We start from the raw sequence: 6896 nt of genomic DNA on the forward strand, positions 1-6896 counted from the left end.
TACTGTATTTTATCTTGAACTTGATTTACTGTTTATTGATTATAATTAACTGTTTTATTTTATTGTATTTTATGTACAGCGTCTTTGAGTTACTTGTAAAGTGCTTTATAAATAAAATTTATTATTATTATTATTATTATTATTATTATTATTATTATTATTATTATTATTATTATTATTATTATTATTATTATTATTATTATTATTATTATTATTATACCAGAGGGTACTGCATGATGCTGCAGAATGCTGTGGTAGCTGTTTTGGTTCAGGGTTCCTCTCACTCTACAAGTCACTGACCCTGGATTCAGCAAAACAGCCCAAGACCATCACACTTCCTCTTCTATGTTTGACAGTTGATGTCACACAGTGAGGAACCATCCTTTCGCCTACTCGATGGCATACAAAAATCCTGCATGATGAGCCAAAGATTAAAATTTTTGATTCATCAGTCCATAATACCTTCTTCCAGTCTTCAGTGGTGGTGTTTTTTTGGCCCAGGCAAGCCTCTTTTCTTACTCCGACATCTTAGCAATGGCTTACTTGCTGCAACTCGATCTGTCAAACCTGCAACTCCAAGTATTCTCTTCACAGTTGAAACTGAGACTTCTTACTATGACCACTATTAAGCTGTGCTTGAAGCTGTTGTCCTGTGAGCTGCCTATCATCAAGCTGTTGACTCTCAGAAACTTGTCTTCTGATTCTGTTGTGGCTTTGGGTCTTCCAGACCTCTTCCTGTCAGTTTCCCCCAGTTTCTGAGTGCCTTTTGATGTGAAGAAAACTGTACTCACTGACACCTTGACTTTCTTCACAGTTTCTCTGTAGCAGCACACTACTTTCTGCAGTACAATATTGTTGAAATAATGCTCTCGAGTGTATGGTGCCACGCTATGTTCCAACACTACTTTTATGCAGACAGAGGAGGTTGTAAATAATCAAGAAAAGATGGGACACCTGTAGAACTTGGTAGCACCAACTTTCAAGGCTTGATCAACCTCCATTGCTCCAACAGCTTTGTTGTAAACCCATTTCTTGTTCCTTGAAAAGGCCTTTGTGTGTACTTCTGAAATGTACATTATTTTTGAGTTTTGGGTAACGTTACCTGTTTTTTAACCTCTGGCAGTTTACCACTTACCTTTGTACCATTTCGAGTTATTCATTGGACTTGAACTACTTGAATTTCAGTTTTTTAAAAAATGGAAAAATTGGAGTGTTCTAAAACTTTTGACCGATAGTGTATGTGAAGTAAATTTCAGATAACCTCATTTCACAAGTCTAGTCAACTCTAAGGGACATGTGACTTTTCTAAAACAGCTTACGCCTATATAGAAAATTTAAATCTCAATTCAGATTGAAGTCTTCCACCTCTGGAGACGTTGGATTCTTTGCGCAAGCGGAGAGCAGCGGACGACAAGAGCCACAAAACAAACCAGCAGCCGCAGAGGATTTTTAGATGGCATGCAGAGCAGAAAGAGATAATCTACAGAGGAAGCAGTGAGTCAGTTCCTCTAACTCTCTGCCCTGTTCTTTCACTTACTTTTGCTTGGTGACAGATGAAAGGCCTCTGTGGCTCTGGCGCTCTTTTGATTCCTCTGTGTCATTCAAATGGAAAGGTAAGACAGTCTTCAAAGAACCCCATTTGTCTGCACACTGTGAATACTAATACCACATCACTATTCATTAAACATATTGGACTCCAGTCTTACCTTGCTTTAGTATGTTTAGTGCTACTGAATCGCCAAAGGTAGCAAAGTACACAGAGGCAGTGCTGGTGTATAAAATAAGAATAACACATCATTGCGCAACACCACAGAGTGACATGTCTGTCAATGCCTCCACAGTAGCGTGCTACATATCATTACACCACCTGCATTGATTATTGAACTGGAGCAATTCTATAGCCTTTACACAGTGTCACTGTGTCATGTTTGAACATGACAGACAGGTCTTGAACTACAGTTGATAAGTTCCTTGGTGCTAATGGTCCTGGAAATGAAATGGCAAAGGACCATAGTTTTCTCCTCTGTCACTGTTGGGTGAAAGCCATGAACCAATCTACGACACAGATGAAAAATCAATAGCCAATCACCAAGCAGAGACATGAATTGGTATACTGACATAGTTAAGCTCCAGGACAAGTGTTTCTATTCTGATCAAGATCCCAAAATACTAACTATTTATTGGAGAAATGTTTTATTGCTATGTACATTTAAGGTTTAACTGTGTGTGCATGTTGTCATGCAGAATTTCAAAGAAATTGCCATGCTCATGAGATGGACCTGAGGGAACAGCAGTGAAAAATAGTAAGACTCTGTGAACACACAGGAGTGTGATTAATGTTTTTTCTTTGCTTTTATGCTAGCTGTACGAAAGCACATGGCTCCTTACTGCTGTAGGCCTCACTTTGAAACTGTGGACCTGGGTTAGCATGGAGATAAAAGAAGGGAGGAAAAACAAAACTGTGGTTGTAACGATCGTTACCTTAACCCAGCATGTTACACACTGCACCAGTCTGTCTGTATCAAATGAAAGGACTATTTAACCTGTTATAGAGGTTTTTTATTAATCTGCTCAGCAATTCAGAAAGGAAAAACAGCTGATGCATCAAGACAAGCACTTCTAAAAGTCTTTGTCAAATTTTGTTAGCATACAAGCTATAGAAGCTTTAGAAGGTATTAAACTGGATTCTTACAATTAACCCTATGAAGCCAAAATCCGCCAGAGGGCTTGAAGCTATTTTACAAAAGTCACAAAATTGGGCAAATTAACCAAATCTAAGCTGACAATTGTGAAATTTAATACAATTCATTTTAGTCTGTATTATTATTATTATTATTATTATTATTATTATTATTATTATTATTATTATTATTATTATTATTATTATTATTATTATTATTATTATTATTATTTTCAGCAGATCCTTATCATTTTATCATACCAGGCAACTAAATCATCCCAGTGGCAGATTCCATCTGTTAGTGGCACCCATGAGATGTGACTGAAAGGCTAGGTAGGAATAAGCAGACCTCGAGTTAAGAGTTTATATTAAAATTTCCAGTAGGACTGCACGACTAGGTGCACAACTATTATTTTAATCAATGAAAATCATGACTATTTATCACAATAATTCATTGATTTTCAATTAATTTTTTGCATGAAAATAAGACCTAAAATTAGGTTAATCTTCACCTCAATTCCGCGCAAGAGCCATTATTCATGAATTGGTACCCACAACACTACACTTGATTAATTTACTGATGTTCCCCGAACACCTCATGAGTAGGTTACAGGAGAAGTTAGCTCGGCCGGTAGTGTACATAGAAGCCTCCAGTCTCCACTTTGCTACTGCAGAGCAGCATCTCAGACAAGCGTGAGACCAAAAATTATTTAGAAAATATTAAAAAGTCCAATTTAACCATGCTGAAACCAAATGATTTTATGAGCGGCGCATTTTAAAAGTCAATATTGCAGCTTATCATGTTCATTTAATTTTGGGAAGCTAAAATATGATAATGATTAATATCGCATTATTGTTCAGCTCTACAACTGATGGTGCATTTCTTTTTGTAACCAAATCTTCCTTTTCAGCATTTCTTGCTCATTTTGCTGTGCACATGTAGAGCCGGCATGTCAACAAACTCTGTGTCTTGTAAATGAAATTTGAAAAATCTTGATGTATTCAAGAGCACTTAAATCAGACTAGATCTTCTATCAGACAAACCTTTCTTGTAGATTAGTCATGGAAAATAAGAAACCTTTCTGTGTGAAGCAGCAAAACAGTGAAGAGTGTGCCTTTTTACAGCATCCCTCGAGCTGAGTCATTATGGTTACATAGCTCTAAGGATGACAATGTCTGTCTGTTGGTTAAAAACTGCACTGTATTTCACTGAATGTCTATAAGTGAAGCTGGGTTAAATCAGACACCAAAACTTCAAATAAAATTTGTGGGGGTTCTTTGTTTCCCAATTTAGTAACGTATAATTGAATCTGTACAATGAAATGTGGATCACAAAACCTATGGTGCAGCACACCTAAAATAAAACAAATCTGTAAGGGACCTGCTGTAAAACCCCATAAGGAATTTACAATAAACAGTCAAAGGGAACATACTACAAAAAGTACAAGAAACATACTAGTAAAAATACAAGAAACATACTAGTAAGAATACAAGAAAAGGTACTAGGAACATACAGCAGTGGCACCTAGCGGACAAATAAAACACACAGTCATCACAATGCCTTGTACAATCTTCTGTATTAAACATATACTGTAGTAACAAAAAGCAGTTACAAATATGTCACCTTTAACAAATAAAAAAATTACAATGCATACATTCATATTTGATGGAACTAAAAACATAAAAAGATACACTGGAATTGTCATATTTAGCACATGGATGATTTGCTCTGGTGGCACACATGCAGTGTTTTCATTCTCTAATCATCTGCCTTCAAAGCACAGTAAGCGGACAGAAAGTGGATTTTTAATACAAATAACATAAACAATTTGCCACTCTGTCACTGTATTTCATAAATCAAGCCTTTCATGGCAGGGTATTAATTCCATTCTCTTACCATCCCATACCATGTCCATCTCTATTACAACAACTTCCTGTATCTTGCACTTTGACCTCAAAACAGACCTTAACATTATCGTGCAAATACAACATTTATTTTTTAGTACATTCTCTTCCCTGTTATTTTTCCCCTCTCGGCCTGAGGTAGTGGCGGGTTCATTTCCAGAGAGAATGCTTCCTGTTTCTCTCTGGAATCTTCTCCATTAAAACTAGGGCGTCTTCCCTGAGTTGATCTGTGTGTGTGGTAGGATGGGACCTTCTGCTTGTAGACCTCTTCCTTTAGCACATCCAGGAGTTATGGAGCTTCTGCCTGGAGTTCCTGTGTAACCTGTACCTCAGTGTCTGTTGAGGTAATTTCTTGGAGTTAGATTTTTCGGTCATCTAACTCATTTCTCATTTCTTTTCAGCCTTTACACTTTGGATCTGCTTCTGATACTCTGATGCATCTCCTTATTCATCAGCAGTTCCTCCACGATCTTCCTCAGCATCATTTCATACCTCTGTTGAATGTCCTTTTAATGTCCACAAATCTGTCCTCATTTCCTTTTACTTATTGAGCAGCACTTCATTCTGTCTTCTCTCACAACCCAGCTTTTGATTTTGTTTCTTCCACTTGCTGTCTAAGGTTGGTCCTAAGAATGTGCTCCTTCAAACATGTGGGTCTCTTTATGCGGAACAGATCGTTCTGTTACACCGTCCTTCTTGCAAGCTAGATGTTTTTTGTTTTTTTTTTTGCAGATGTTGGCCAAGATTAATCCTCAGTCTTGTTCATAGAGATACTTTGCTCTTTCTTCTTAAAACAGATTATTCTGCTGCTTGGTACAGATCTTTGCTCTGTGGAGCTTGCTGGTCAAATAGTCTACTTGTTTTCAAAAAGACTCGTAATTTTCCTGTGACTACAGACTCACAAATTGCTGTGTTCTTTCGCTCCTGAGACACTGTGTTCCCTTTGCCCTGTATAGCTGAGGCTTTTGCTCCTCGACCTTGCTGAGAATGACTTCCTTTTCTGTTCTGGTAAATATGTTGAAAATCAGCTGCCTGGCTCAGTTGTAAGTTCCCAGGACTCAATCTCTATGTTCTATTGACTTACTAACTTGATGTTTGGAGTTTTGGAGTTCCACGCTTCTTCTGATGTGCATGTTTACATTCAGTTTGTGTTCTCATTGGTCTCAGCCAAGTTCAAAAATTTTAAACCCCTACTGTATAAAAGGACATTTGGAGATGCTGCAGTTACTGTAGTCAGTGCCAAAGGAAATAAAGAACAAAGCACCAAAGTACATATTTATTTCATATTTACTATTCAGTTTCTATACAACTTGAATAAAGGTGACAAAATGCTTCATTAAGTGAACTTATTTTTGTTGTTTTTTGCTTATAGTAATGCTGGCTCTGCTTCAGATAAGTGAGTTATGCTAAATAATTTGTCTGTAATCTCCTGTACTTACTGCACTTGTTTATTTGTTTATGCCAGAACACAGTCTTTATTCGTGTCTCAAGGTCTGTTACATGTTCATCATAAATACTGCTTTATGGGATTAGTTCTACATTGGTTTGGGTCTTTTCAGCTGAAGCTGCATTCAGAAACAACAACCTGCATCCCCTGATGTAAGGAGCTGTGAGCCTTTCTCCTCCCTGCAGAGGAACAGATAGAAAAGGCAGATAGGCACCAAGACAGAAAGAGGAGGAGAGAGAAGGAGATTAAAAGGTTTTATCAGGAGCTTTGTGAATCTTCACCTCAGACACAGAACTTAAGTACATCCTGAAAAGCCCTCGGTGATTTAGTTCAGTCAGTGTCCCCAGCAATCTTCTATAATGTTTTCTGTTTGAGTGCTTTAATTTTCCAGGCTGAGGTTTCAGTGCGGGACCACTGATGAAAGTAACTTGAAGATGCGCTGATGGAGCTCTGAGGGAATCAGTCCTGCTGTAACTCCTAAGAAGTCTATATGATAAACATTGCATTCAGTAATTAAAGTAGATTTGGGAGGAAAATCAATGCCAGCATGTTCATTCCATTTTGTTTTTGGGATCAAACCACCATTGCTGCACCTCAGCAATCACACTGCAGCAAACAGTCAGTAAACTGTTGATGTGCACAAGTGAGCTGAATAAAACCATGCATGTCTGTCATTCTAATGACAGCAGAGCACACAGGACATACAGCTCCAGGACATACGCCAGTACAGCATGATAAAAGTTTGCTGTTAGAACTACAGCAAACTAGTCGATGGATAATGTTCCAGTGTTTTCTAACCTCTTTCCATTGTTTTTTTTTTTTTGCTTGAAATCCTTAAATAACCGCATCATTGTTAGGTTGCCC

Source organism: Amphiprion ocellaris, chromosome 15 (assembly GCF_022539595.1).
Source record: "Amphiprion ocellaris isolate individual 3 ecotype Okinawa chromosome 15, ASM2253959v1, whole genome shotgun sequence".
NCBI classification, from domain to species: domain Eukaryota; kingdom Metazoa; phylum Chordata; class Actinopteri; family Pomacentridae; genus Amphiprion; species Amphiprion ocellaris.